Source organism: Sinocyclocheilus rhinocerous, unplaced genomic scaffold (assembly GCF_001515625.1).
Source record: "Sinocyclocheilus rhinocerous isolate Xijiao unplaced genomic scaffold, SAMN03320098_v1.1 scaffold576, whole genome shotgun sequence".
NCBI classification, from domain to species: Eukaryota; Metazoa; Chordata; class Actinopteri; order Cypriniformes; family Cyprinidae; genus Sinocyclocheilus; species Sinocyclocheilus rhinocerous.
The window spans coordinates 2,491,420-2,507,401 of NW_015662167.1; the positions used below are offsets into that span (position 1 = coordinate 2,491,420).

The 15,982-nt window shown below is 37.2% G+C and overlaps 1 protein-coding gene across 1 annotated transcript in view; it reads right to left on the minus strand.

The window, feature by feature from the left end:
• Positions 1–15,982, minus strand: part of LOC107727750 (IQ motif and SEC7 domain-containing protein 1-like) — a 179,252-nt gene that overhangs the window by 64,209 nt on the left and 99,061 nt on the right. The window lies entirely within an intron of this gene.

The following is a 15,982-nucleotide window of genomic DNA, read 5'->3' on the forward strand; positions in this document are numbered from 1 at the left end:
GAAGACTATCCTCAAGCAATGACAGAGTCCCGGACAGAACACACACATGTGACCCATCACAGGACGAAGCCCAGGGGCCCGCCGCATAACATGCCCCACAATAGAGGATCAGATCTGTGATGGAAACGCTTGTCAGGTCACAGAAACACAAAAGAGCTCGAGTTAAATCAGCCTGACTCGCTGTAACCTCAGCTTTACAGCCCTCAACTCACAATAACACAAAGACACACTGAACTGAGGTCAGTCATGGCTCTTTACTGACTGAATAACAGCCTATAAAGCTGATCTGAAAACTGTTACTGAGGGAGAACAATACAATGCAGACAATGACTTTTTAATTAGAAATTAATTGCTCATAATGTGACAAAGAGAAGCACATTATCATAAGCTGATAATACCTTCAATCATTTGTAAAGTCAAATTTAAATAAAAGCAATACAGACGCCAACACTGAACAAAGACCTCTTACCTTTTATAGAAGCCATTGAGAGGCTGTAAGCAAAGAAACTGCCAGTAATCCAAGCAGAAAGTCTTGAGCTTCAACATTTTCCTGAGCAAGAACTGACGAGTTTAGTGATTTAGCATCCCTGCTAGCCTGCATAAAACAGCTGAGATCCACGTGGTTGCACCATCACACCTGACTCAGAGGTGTTTGAGTGACGGTAACTATGCCAAACGTCCTGTAGATCGACGTACGACAGGACCTCAGTGGCGGCTGTAAGTCCTTCCAGCACAAATAGTAACACCCTTTGTGATGTCTCTCACACCCTCAATGAAGATGTCACACACACACACACACACACACACACCATGTGTCCGACTCTACACCGCTTCAGGGATGTGACACAAAGTGTGTGAGAAAGATATCTGTATATCCTAACACTAATCCAGCAGGCCCAAAACAGTCCAAAAAGATTAAAAAAGGAAAAAGCTCAGCTTTGAATTACAGCTGCTTCCATTGTCTGTCAGTGCTGATGACAGAGTCCAGCTCCAGTGTGCTTCACCGCAACCACAAAGCCCCCTACGCCCCCCTGCCTGGCCCGTATTAATTATGCTTTATCTGATGGTGCGCTCCCTTTGCCAGCCATGTGTGTGCTGAGCAGTGCTAATCACTAGAAGCACATGGTGATCAGCAGGGACCGACGCTCACCAAACACAAGCTGGCTGATTTACAACCCCACTCTGATATGCTGATGCCCGTTGCTGGGATACGAAATCACTAGCGATTAAAATGCTAAATGGAAGCCTTAAGATGATGTTGATTGGCTGAGAGTGGGATAGTGGGTGTGGCCAAGTTAGTCAGTGAGGGTACTAATTTTTTTCCCCATAGTATTTCAGGGGAGCTGACATGAAATCCCAAGTAGTAATTTCTTCTTAATTTTAGGAAACTTTTTAATTTTCTTCATAATATTAATTGAGAGATTATTTTGAGTAAATGTAACTTTTAGTAAATTATTATGTCACATTACTTGACTCCTAAGTGACCTGCAAAGAAAGAAAAAGAAAGAAAGAAAGAAAGATTGTGACCAGTTGCAGCACCAAAAATATTCACCTTTCCTTACATAAATATCAAACATAAGATCAAACATAAATTTGATCTTGTTGTCAAAGATATCAAACAATATTTTAAACAATATTTAAATAATACCTTTAAACAATAACTTTTTTGTAAATTAAAAAAAATATTTGTCACAGTACATGGCTATTTAAATGCTGCAAAAAAGATAGATAATTAAAAATGGTAAAGAAATGTAAAAACAAAAATAAAATATATAATTTCCCTTAAAAATAAATTTTATCTCAATATTTAAAAAAAATCAAATAATATTTAAACAATATTTTTTTAAACTAATTATCATTAACATATATATTTTTAATATTTGTACATTTAAATATTTGTCAAATATATGTCACGCTACATGACTATTTAAACAAACTGCAAAAAGCTAAAATATTCCTAAAACTGTAAATAAATACAGTAAGTAAACATAACAAATATAAAATAATAACAATGAAATTAAAGACACATTATTATGCATGAGCTGACTCTAAACCTGAATATGCAGAGAAACAAATGAGATGTGACCACAGTGTCACGGAAATTGAATGCACTGAAAGAGGTGTATTTAAGCACATGATAGCACATTCACGCAATCCATTTTAAGGTAGCATGACCAGTAATTACCAAACCCTGTAGGCACTCATTTCTCTGGAGAATATCAACAAACTTGTATGTGTGTGTGTGTTTAGGATGCTCGTCGTTATGCGAGACACTGAAGCCCCTGCATGCAGACGAATCATTCTGCTCCCTCTCACACCCTCTAAACTCTCTTCAATCCATCCACAGCCTGGCACTCAAACAACAAACACAGTGCTCTCGCTGTAAATTGGTACAACAGATCAGGGATTTCTTTGTCTAAGTGTAAAGTGAGAAATGCTAAATGACGCTAGCAGCCAAACAGAGCTCTATAGAGTTGAGCATTCATCCTGTTTGTTTGCCAAGGCACAAAAAGCCGAATGGTAAACACTAAAAACGCACATCATTCAGCAAAATATAAAAATATATACATATACAAATATACATTTATTTTTTATTATTATTATTTTTTTACATTTTATGATAACAGGGGCCTTAAATTGAACAAAATCTCTTTAAAACATTTCCAAATAGGTTCATTATTAATTAGTTCTTGGCTGATCCAAATGTTTTATGACTAGTACTCACATCCCAGACAGTCAATTCACTTAAAAAAAAACATCTACACTCCACCTTTCTGCAATTTAACTTGGAATTGTATTTAATTTTATGTTCCCTTTTACTTGTTTAAAACCCATAAACATAAGAGAGCCACACATGTCCCTTTTCCTCATGAATGAGTCTTAGCAAACAGCCCTTTTGTCCTGTGGGTACTTTAGGGGCCCATTTTATCGGGGGTGGGGGGGTTGGTGTTGCCCACTAAACAAATGAGGAAACATCCATCATCTGGTTGGCTGAGATGACTGTCACCTACTTCCTCTTAGCATCAAGCCGTTTTAAATGCAACATGATCATTTAAACCTCCCGATTTAAAAAAAGTTGTAAAATATATACAGTTTTTACTATATATAGAAGTAAGAGAAAGAAAACAACAGAAGTAGTACTCATTCTTTAAAAGTCAATCGCTAAGCTAGGCTAAAAATATCATTTGAAGGCTCCAGTTTCTTCAATGAGAAACAAATCTTTAATGGGGGAAGGTGTAAGTGTTCTTGAGTAGGATCAGCGGCAGCTGGATGCAATAATCGCATGCCAATGTGCATTGGCTCGTTTAGTTTACACTCGAAGTAGATTGGTCTCTCTAAGCGAGATCCCAATTCGTCGGTCATCCGACATGACGTCGAGAATGACCGACTGAAAGGGAACTGATTATATAACTACACTGAACAAAATTATAAACGCAACACTTTTGTTTTTGCCCCCATTTTTCATGAGCTGAACTCATAGAAAAAGTCTTAGATCTTTGAGTTCAGCTCATGAAAAATGGGGGCAAAAACAAAAGTGTTGCGTTTATAATTTTGTTCAGTGTATGTTTGTTCTATTGTAATGGTTCATCCCCGAGCCTGATGTCTCTTCAAAGACAGATTTTCTAGTGAAATAGAGAGCAGGGTTAAATGTACCAATGGGGGGAAGCTTGGAGATGCTTTTATATCAGTCCAAAAAACACTGCCCTTCCTGCAGGTAAAACCAGTTTAAGCTGGTCGTTGTGTTTTGAAACATGGTTTCTAGCAAGTTTAAGTTTTGGAGCAGCAGATATATCAGCTTAAGTCGGTTTTTGGAACATGCAAGCAGGTCAACTAGCTAATACCCAGCTTGGACCAACAAAACATCAGCTACCATGTGCCAAAAAACAGCTTAAACTGGATTTTCCAACAACATGTTTGTTTGTTGTCAATAACCCACCGCACTGACAAATACTGCAAAACATGGCGATGTGAGATCATGTTACTGGCACTCACTCCTAGTCTAGTCTCCATCTTGTCTGCACTCACTCTGCTAACTTCATTACGTCCCTCTTTTCTCTTCACAATGTAAACATCCTTTATGACAGAGCTGTATGGCTTCTTTTAATTCCCCCGGTGAATGGGGTGATGATCCCGTCAGAGATACATTTTACAGATAAAACGCCTGAAGTGGCGTTATCTGCGCTCCTCCGGAAACCAATAAGCGCTAAACACGGTCGGGCTTCGGCTCGTGGGCCGTCTTAAAGACCCCCGAGAGGCCTTGGGCACCTCAAACGGGTAGGTGGGTGTGTAATTGCAGTTATTGTCGTGGCTCGTGGGGCCAGATGGGGTCTAGGCTGAAATGATGAGGGTAGGCTGTATTTTCGTGGCCTCAATACCACTTCTCTGAAAGATGGCTATCACGGCGAAGAGCTCTATCTGGGCTCTGGCAGATAGACTAATTTATCTCGATATATCCTGCCGTGCTGCTATTCTGTAGAAGGTGTCCTCAACCCAGGGCGAAGAATTATGATGGCCAATTGCCCGCAGGCTTGAGAGAAGCCAATATGTACATGGCTGATATTCAAATTGGCTCTTTTTAAAATCAACAAAAAGACACTGCTTATGGATATCCATCTGCAGGATGGATAAAACAACATCTAGAACATAAAAAAGTGCTGTATATTCGACTAACTGAGGTTGAAAATCTCTTTTATAGCAGTATGTTAAAGTCCTCCAATCTGCTGAGGAAAAATGGTGTGACAGCTGAGGGAATTATTGCCTACTGGTGGCCCGTTTGGTGCTAAATGGAGCACCGGGATATGTATTTATGACCCTCGTCAGGTTTCTGGTGAAAAAAAATAAATTGAAGAGGGGCAGAAAAGCAGAATATCTTTGTCTATTTTTAGTCTGGTATTATTGTGATCACTCCCTTTCAAAGGTCTTCAGAAAGCCCCTTTTTTCCCTCACTCTCAAAGCTGGAACAATAGCTGCCTGTGGACAGTCCCTGTGAGAATCGTTCAAGCACAAAGAAACACGGGTGCGAAACTCACACCCAGCTCTGGATGACATCAATTCACAACTATTTATATAGTTCCAAACGCCTTAAAGTGGATCATAATGGCACTTCTTGACGTGTCTCTTTTCTCTCAAACATCTAAATGGGCAAATTTGCAGTTTGTTCTAATAGGAAAACCATTAGTGCAATATAAAAAGCAAGATATCAGCACCCCTACAAAAAAAATAAAAAAAATAAAATTCACACATATACATATTATGCAGATATAATAATGCAAGAAAATTATATTTTACTAATATTTACTTCATTATTTTTATTTATTTTATTATATTTCTATTAATAATATATAATTAAATCAAAAAAGTAATTCTATATTGTGTGTTTTTTTGGACATATATGTTAATAAAATAAATTATAATAATAAAATAACCAATTCTTGATCTTTATTGAAGATAATCACACCATCTTGTGAAATTCTCCAATTATTTTTTTTGTCAGTAACTCTGCCATTCTAAGAGCATTCCTTGAGCATATCCAAGATGTTCTTTGTTTACTAGTACTGCACACCCTTCAGGCTTTTCATATGCATCATGAAAAAGTGACCGTAGCTCTGTGCTCCCTCTAGTGGACCAAGACACAAATCTTGCAGTCCATCTCCTCATTAATATTCCACACGCTCATTTGCATTTTCTTTTATGCACTCCTGCCAAAGGCAAAACACACCATCTTAAACTTGATCCTCTTATGAACATATGAACAGATCACCTGGTGCACAGACATACAAATTACACAGAAACAAATGGCTGCATATGTAAATGAGGACAGCTGGGCGTAGAGCAGGATCAGATGTGAGTTTAGCATATTAAATGACTGGTTGCCTTCCGGTGTTGGAAAGCACATGCAAACTAAATGGACTTCAATGGTGAGCGCATTAAACACAATATTGCAGATAAAACATTGTGTGTATTTATTCTATGTCATCGAGGGACGTGTACCATCTGAGCTCGTTGGAAACAGGCCAGACCGCTTAAAAACGCATTTAACCAAGGTCTAATGGTGTAAGTATTTAACGACCACATGAGATTAAGAGCCAATTAATTCAATCACAGACCAAAGAATTGTAATTTCGGTTTCACAGGCTGAGATGCAGACCGATTACACTAAAACTCATCAACTTCACTCATTATGTGGCCCATAATACCAGATCTGAACTAAAAATGGCTTGTTGGATGGATAACTGTAGCAGCCCTCAACACTAATGAAACAGTTATGGTCTCTCAGCTTCATTACGATCAGTTCATCAACGACTCTTTATTAAGAATCATATGCATTTATGAAACGTCCTAATGATAACATCTTGTATATGAGAACCATTTTCCTCTATTCCCTGATCAAATTATGCACTCAAAGAGACAAAGACTGAACATACTTATAGTGCAAGTGAAAACCAACGATATGGTGCTATTTTTGAGGTTGATGCGACTGTTTTGTGAGTGCTCTCCTCACGCCGAGATGAAACAGGCAAGCTTTGGTGGGTTCAACCTTTGCTTTGAAGTGGCTGTTTTTGTCAGCGAATTAAATAATTCTATATAAAGATGAAAGATGAATAAAATGTCAGCAGAGGCATGCTGTTTTGTGCTGTTAACCTGTTGATAGCTATGGAAATGTGAGTGTTGGAAGTGAGCAATTCAGCACAAAAACATCCAAAACTGACTCCTCAAGAGTGTGACACTGTACATTACTGAATCCTAATGGCAGGGGACAACTACATTTCCACATTTTCTGAAAAAAACAAAAACAATGGTAGCATCTTGGCTGGTAGCCTGTTGCTATGTGGCTACTAGGGTGTTCTGGGTAGTTGCTATGGCATAGGTGGTCATGTGCCTATATCAAAAGATGTATAATATGAAAAAATATATATAATATGAATTTAAAAAGCATGGCACGAAAAGGTTGAAATGCTTTACCATAAATAAAAATTCTATAAATATAAAAATAAACACCAATATTTTAACTGTACTGTTATTTTTTAAATGTAATTGCTTGTCGGATGTTTAATATTGTGTCTAAAACAACACATTTAACAAATACAGACACAATATTAAACAAACAAAGGGTGATAAAGTAAAAAACAAAAAATAATGGGAAAGAAAAATATTGGTAAAAAAAAAAAATATATATATATATATATATTGGATGTAGCAGTTCATAATTTATATAGCATAACAAATAATTATTTGTTAATAATTAGTCTATAATCGACTGGCAATAGTCTATTACTGTATATATAAAGCAATTTAGTCAAAATTAAGTAAAAGTAGGTAAAAAAAAAAAAAAAGATTCTTATTGACATTAGGGATGTTATGTCTTAGCAAACAACACTAACTAAATCTTTTAAAAACATCATACTACAGAGAAATACCCAATAACTGCATAACAGATGATTCTATGTATTGACAGCTACAGTATCAATACACTCTTGACACAGTGTACTGCTGTAGTAGCAGTTCAAAAAAAGTTGAGTAAGATGGCAACATGTTCACTTTCTACTGCTGATTGAGTCGGCCATTTGAGACCCAGAACAAAGTGTTCATCTCTCTTACAGCAGACATGGCACTCTTGCCTAGTTGTTTCACATAAACACTAAAAATCCTTAGGGACACAGAGCCTTTAGTTCAGCACAGAAAATCCTGTAGGCTATTTTTGAGTGTCATAGCATGACCCTACCAGCAGAGCCCTGTCAAACCCAATGGGCTTCCATCATCCGCCTTTGAGGACCGGAGTGGGGAACATGAACCGGTTATTGGTCTCACTTCCTGTGGTTTAAGATAGCAGTCATGGGGATTTTTCAGATCAAGGTGCTGGATTTTCTGTTTCTGCACCTACTTTCTGATTCCAACTGAAGAAAACAACATTTACAGTTTTTAATGCTTCTTAAAAGGATCTGAAAAACATGAGGGTGAGTAGAACTGTGGTTTAGCGGTTAGCACATTCACGCCTTCCATCATTTTCCAATCCCATCCCCACCCCAAATATCTGAGAGTTCTCTCTAGTATTCTATATCAGCAAAAGAATAAAGGTTACCTGAACAAATTCCAGTGATATCTACATGGTGTTGGTCTAGCGATTGCCAACACAAGTCAATTTTCTTAATTAAATCTATTAACTTCAATGAGCAGCAACCAGTTCAAGATGATAACATTGATCATGAGGTCACACAAAGAGAGGTACTTGTTCTTTCATGCATTCATTCACCTGTGTCAGCAGTTACTGACTGGTGCTGCTGCTGGAGAATGCAGCCATATGTCATATATAACACAAAAATAAACTTTAGATCATGAGACATAGTAAATGCAGACACAAATTGCATCTCTCAAAAACAATGAAGATTTTTGCAATGAAATCTGAGCTATTGGATTTTGAGTAAACCAGTACATAAAGGTGGAGATGAGCTACTCACACTTTCGAGATGGTCCTCACTGCAGAACACAAGATCCAGGGGGCGTGGTTGCCCAAGATATGGATCCAACCACGCCCCCTGGATCTTGTGTTCTGCAGTGAGGGGCTACTGACACTTTCTGCACTGATTGGGAGGGAAAATCATCATTAAAAATGTTGTTAAGAACTGAGAGAACCACAGTCTTATTGGTACCTGAAAATATAATGAAATTAGTGCAAATATTTCAACATTTGTGGAGCTTTCTGTCAGGCAAAGATCCTAAGAGTTTATAAAGCCGCTAAAGATGTCACTAAGAGAATATTTTGAGACTGGTAGCATCATTAGGAGTGTAAAAATACATGAAATATATGTTTAATTCATACGATTAATTAATTAGCTATTAAGAGGAGCTGTCATCTTCAAGATTGCACATACAGTACATAACGGCTTCTACCAAACAACTGAGCATTTAATGTGTTATAATTAACAACACATCTAAATATGTCATAATGTATTTGTAACGTATATTAGGATCGAGTGTATTATTCCACAGATATAAATTATTTTTAAAGGCAGCGGCTATTTGTACTAAGTGCAAATAAGTGTAAATAGCAATTAGATGCTATTTACACCAAGTGAAACTAGCAGTATTTTCTTAGCGATAGATTCTATTTACACCATGTAAAATAGCAGTATTTTCTTTGTATTAATATTGTTTATATGCTATTTATACTACTGCAAGTAGCTGATATGTGCACCTCAGTATTGTAGTATGTTATAAAACAGAATGCAATAGCCTAATAATGTATTGAGTGTAAATTATCGTTTTTATTCAAATTAAAATGGATGCTGTCTTATTGGGACAATGATGCCTTCCCTACACCTACCCCTAACCCCAACCCATAAACACCAGTGAGGCATTTTATTTCCCACTTTTCGATTACAATCTTCATTTTATTGAAAATAAATGTGTTTCTGATCTGATATGTGACGTGAAAAGGTAGAAGAACGAGTTCGGCAAAAGGCGGATTCAAACTCAGGTCGATCGCATCAAAATGTCACTGCTATGTGCTTTATCACTTATGCCACTGGAGCCACAATAGCCTGGCTATTTGTACTTACTTAGTGTAAATAGACCCTACCCCTAACCGATAAACACCAGTGAGGCATTTTATTTCCCACTTTTCAATTACAATCTTCATTTTATTGAAAATAAATGTGTTTCTGATCTGATATGTGACGTGAAAAGGTAGAAGAACGAGTTCGGCAAAAGGCGGATTCAAACTCAGGTCGATCGCATCAAAATGTCACTGCTATGTGCTTTATCACTTATGCCACTGGAGCCACAATAGCCTGGCTATTTGTACTTACTTAGTGTAAATAGACACTCCGGTTTTTAAATATTTCTGTTATAAAATTATATATATTTATGTATATATACACACACATACATATATAATTTATATATATCAACAATCTATGACACAAATTTGACACACCTATGATAAGAGTTCACGCACATAACTGGGTTAGAAGCCCAAATCCCATCAGTGCACTGAGTGACAGAATAATGCTTTGCCACCACGCTGAATCCTGCCCGTCTGACCTCAGTGCTGGAGTCTGCCTCTCGCCGGCAGGCTAATGTGAATGCCTTCCTCCTGCGAGGCATGGCACCACGCCACCTCCCATTACTGTCACTGACACGACTGCTGCCGTCGAGCTCTAAAAACACATTCAAATCACATTCACACACAAATCGCAAAAAAATAGGCTGTAGCGTTAATTTAAACTGCATTTCTGAAGAGCATGATCTTGTCCACCAGAGAGAGAAAGAGAGATGGAAGAAAGAAAGAGTTATTAGTCATGGTCCGCTCTGGAGGAGTAACGCTTGTACAGGGTGACCTTGAGGGAGGGTCACATGACAGCGAAAGGCCGTCCCAATTCTCTTTCCTCCCTCCCTTCCCCCCTGGGATGAGGCACAGCGGGCGGCAGTGGAAGATGTGCAGGCAGACAGAGCTCAGGAGCAGATGGAAACATGGGCCACTGGCTTATGCAATGTCCCAGCTGAGAACGAGGCTTGTTGACTGTCCCTTTACACACTTGATAAATCAACATTTGAAAACACAGCACATAAACAGTAATATATAAGATGCAAATAGTTTACCTTGTTTATAACGCATGCCTTTACAATGCCCTGTATTACTGCATTATCTATCTACTGTATACATCTATGACACGATAGATAGATAGACAGACAGACAGACAGACAGACAGAGACAGAGACAGACAGACAGATATCTATCTATCTATCTATCTATCTATCTTTATTGCTATTTATGAATGGCTGCTATCTATTTATTAATAATATTCAAGCATATTTTAAATTACATAAATTACATTATTTAAACAGTAAAAAATAAATACATATTCAAGCATAATTTATTACAATAATTGTTTGTTATTTGTTCAATTATATTTTACTCCTTAAAATCGGTTTAAAATGACTAAAAATGTTTAAAATGACATTATTAACAACCAGCGTAATTTAATTTTTTTTCTACAAATATCAATCTATTTCTTCAGAACTTATAAGGACATATTTGTGCCAAATAAAAACTCAAAAATAAGAGTAAATCTTGAAACCCAGAGAGAGGGCATGTGTTCATTCAGCCTGACAAACAGCAGTACGCTCAATACGGACTGAAACTGCTGTCTTATACCGTTTCCAAAAATAGTCCTGGCGTGACATCACCAGAGCTACGTAAACACTGTCCACTTTGTTTTCAGTCTGCGTGCGCAAGATATCTCAGCGTACAGAGCCAACCTTATCCCTCTGCCCTGGGCATAGAGACATACAGCCTGCGGCAAACTCACAGAACATGCTGAACGTGTCTGCCTCAAAAAGTCGACGAGTCCATTAACAATCAAACACATGACCCAAGATTTTGCTCCTCGTATGATGTGATGGCTTTTCAAAATGTTAAATGAAGCATCAGGCAACTGCAGCAATCAAGTTGTCACGTATGATACGGGCAGAATAACAAGATCTCCATGCAGTCATAAGCACTCTCTTTCAGTGATTTAACATCACATGAATACAATGCTGAGGTTAATAACATCTGTTGTTTCATATCAAAACAAATGCAAATCTCAATATTCTTCCAATCTCAAATGAGTCTCGGCACAATTACACACACTCACATGCACAATTCAACCATGTACTCACAAGTGGTAGCGATGAAAAGCCATGAAGATGCTGTGTTGTTGTGTGAGTCTCTTGAGCGCGCCAAACTAAGCTTCAGTCTCTCACACACACACACCTCTCTCCTCTCAAACACTCGCAGGCGTGCTCAGCTCATTCAAGCTTAGCCTCAGCGGGGCGGCACACGGCACGGAGTGTGTGATGTAATGTGCATTTCATCATCGATGTTTTATATGATATTCAGTTATGATCAGACACATTCTTATGATGAATCAAATATTACGTATTTGGAAATGCACTTTTTCTGCCCTCTATTTGTTTTTGTTTACCTCTGATCTGTCCAACCCTGGACTGCAGTGTGGTTCAGTGAGCCAGAGACCCAGTTGGCTCAGTGGTTGCTATAGTAACAGGTTCTGTTTGTGAGGCTGGACCAATCAGCAGGAGCGTGCAGCATCCCTAATGACACAAACGGATTCATTAAGAACTAACAAAAGCTTGTGTGAATAGGCAAGCTGAAGACTTAATTATGCTGGGAGGGAGGAAGATACCTCTTGATTCAAGAAATATTTTAATTACTGGTCTATGTGTTTAATCGAAAATCGCTGGCAGTGATTTAAAGTTTTTAATTGTTGGTCTTTATCTCTGTTATAAAACTGCTGGGCCCAATTAATGTTTTTAATTGTTGGTCTACAGCTCTAATATAAAATTGCTGGGGCAGATGTGATTTTTTTTTAAATTGTTGATCTATGTCCCTCATATAAAATCACTGGTCCTGATATATATATTTTTAAATTGCTAGTCTATGTTTCTAATATAAAATTGGCCTAATTTTGAGTTTTTAATTGTTGCTCTATGCTCTTTATATAACATATCTAGATGTGATTTGAATTTTTCACATTTTTTGTCTACTAATATAAAATCGCTGGCCATGATTTTTTCTCTTTCTTTCTTTTTTTTTCTACGTTCCTAATATAAATTTACTGCCTGTGATTTTCATTTTTCAATTGTTGGTCGACTTTCCTAATATAAAATTGTTTTTATTGTAAAATTTTTATATTGTTCTACAATTCTTATAAAATCTCAGGGCCCAATCTGAAATTGCATCTCCATAATATAAAATGCTGGACCCGATTTAATATATATATATATTTTATTATTTAACTAAATGCCTGCATTTATGATATAAAATCAATTGGCCAGTTTTACAATTTTGAATTTTTAAATAGTTGTTCTATGTCCCTATCGTAAAATTATTGGATGGCATTTTAGATTTAAAATTGCTTCACCTTAACCCTTATTTAAACTCTCTCGACCGTATTTATTTTATTTGATTATTTTATATTATTTATTTATATTATTTATTTGTTTGTTTGTCTACATCTCTATAAAACCACTTAACCCAATTACATTTGTTTAATTGTTGTTTTATGTCCCTAATATAAAATTGTTGGGTGCCATTTTAATTTTTAACTGTTGCTCTGCAATTATTTTATAAAATCTCTGGATCCAAATTAAATTTTTTATTGTTGTTCCACATCTGTAATACAAAATCGCTGGCTGTGATATAATTTTTTTCACTGCTGATTTAAAATTACTAATATAAAAATTTCAGGTTGCCAGTTTTACCTTTTTTTCTGGAACGTCTCAACAGACAACCCCTCATCTCCCGCTGGGACCCTCCAGCATGTACCTGTCACCAGGTATCAACAACGCCGTGGCACATGCACATTACCAGTTACCATAACAATACCTGTTCCCAACATGCACCAGGAGACTTAACCGGCTCCCACACACCCTAATACCTCCACAAGCTGACATAGCACTCAACACGGAGAGGGGCTTTGGAAACATCTCCACCCCTGATATAACAAGGTTGGGGCCTTTGTTATGCTGATTTAAGCTCCCGAAGGAGCATTGCATTGTGGGATCACATCTTTTCAGGGATAGGAAAAAGCAAAGTAATGAGGCTGTACATCCCCATGCAAACACGCTCATTATGGAGTCATGGTGGCAGGCACGAGGCAGAGACCTTTCGGACCGGTGTGCATGCATGTATGGAGACGATGGACAGAGGCTGGGATGGAAAGCTGGAGGTGCATCCATCAGGGACAACAGCTTTAATGCCGCTGTTAAGAGATGCTGACATACTGATACATCAAAATGTGCATTAAATTCACACGCTAATGCAATATTCATCTCAAAGACCCATACACACTTATAAAATAGCCATTCACAAATACCTAAAAAAATCTGTCAACCACAGAGCTTCACAAAGACATTTAGAGGAATGTAATTCATGTAGCAGGAGATGTGAAAAGGGCAAGCATTGGCAGTCTGTTCAGACACAACACTAGAGTGCTGCTAAGTCTAGGTGTCAGCTTATATAAACAATCTTCAAACATTTGTCATTTTTGAAACAATTTTTTTAATCAATGTACATATTTCAGAGCTCAGCAAAAATGATTTTTTTGTTGTTGTTGTTGTTGCATGGTCTAGTTGAGCAATTATTTTCAGTATGTTTTTTAAATTAATACTTTTATTTTGCGAACATGCATTAAATTGATCAAAAGTGACATTAAAGACATTTATAATGTTATAAAAGATTTCTCTTTCAAATAAATGGTGTTTCTTTTGAACTTCCTTCATCAAAGAATCTTTAAAATGTGCCATGCTTTCCAAAATATTAAGCAACATAAATGTTTTCTAAAATTAAAATGTTAGAATGATTTCTGAAGGATCATGTGACACTCAAGACAACATTACACTTTCAAAAACATTTAAAAAATCTTACTGACTCCAAATTTTGACTGGTAGTGCACATAATATGTATTATATTATATATTAAAAATACGTTAATTTGAATTATCATCCATTAATATTTATCTATTGTATTACCGAAAGAAATGCAACAAGCTGCAAACTATAAACTGCGAACTATGAATAAAATAAAATAAAACAAAATAAAATGCCAGCTAACATTTCCTTTTTGACATATCGCCAGAATTTGCAACATCATCTTTGATGACTATTAAAACATTGCAATTCATTCCGTATCCTGCAAACTTGGTAAACGCAGACACACACACCCTGAAATGAAGTAAAGAGGGAGCTAAACATCACACAAGAGCTCTATCTCTGATCCCACTTCGATTCCTGCAAATAGCACTCATTCACTCCCCTGGAAGATGGTTGGAAATTGTGAGTGTCTACGTGTATGTGTGTGTGGTGGTTTTAAAGAGGACTGCCCCCAGTCTTATTCACTCAACTACTTGTGATCAGAAATTAGCTTTGGCTGAGAGGGCCGTGCTGAGATTCTCTTTCGGCGGTGTTTTGCCTCTGCTCTCTGAGGCTCTTGTCTGAGCTGATGCAGGCTAATCTCTGCTAGCCCTGAGCTACTCGCTAACAATACAGCACCAAGGGAGAAAAGATTACTTACAACTGAACATCTATTACGGAGAAATGATTTATTGATTTGCTGAGGGGTGGAAAACCAGAGGGAGGCAGGGGCTTGATACATTGGCGAGATTTGCAGAGGAGGCAGGAGTGTTCATGAGATAGAATTGAGGCAGACATATTCATGAGGCAGAACTGATGCAGAAGTGTTCATGAGGTGAACTTGAAACGGCAATGCTCAGGAAAGAGGTACGCGCTGTCAGAATTGAATTGAGAATCCTTTTAAAATTCCAGTTCCTGAATTTGAATTACATTTGAATTGTGGTGCAGTGGCAAACAGAATGCGGAACTGCAGTTCAAATTTGAATGTGAGGAAGAAGAAGAATTTGAAATTCAAAGAAGGTTATAGTCCTTAGATACTGTAGCTATAGATGGACGGACAGATGGACAGATGGACAGACAGACAGACAGACAGACAGATAGATAGATAGATAGATAGATGGCACATCTATCTGTGTTAATGGCAACTAAAACAAAACAACAAAAATTTTTTAATGAAATTAAACAGAAAATAAATAATTTAAAAATAAGCTGAAAATTTTTAACTTAAAACAAAAAGAAAATTAGAAATATTTCCTAGAAAAATTAATTCAAATAAATATGCTTAAAGGGGTCATATGATGCGATTTAAATTTTTCCTTTCTCTTTGGAGTGTTACAAGCTCTTGGTGCATAAAGAAGATCTGTAAAGTTGCAAAGACTAAAGTCTCAAATCCAAAGAGATATTCTTTATTTATGTTAAGAGTCAGCCACGCCTACCTAAAACAGCTTGTTCTAACACGCCCCAACATACCTACGTCGCTCTGTGGGAAGATTTGCATAACGCCACACAAATGTTCACGCAAAGAAAGAAGGAGTAACTTTTATTCTCGCTGTAATATTGTTGCCGCCGC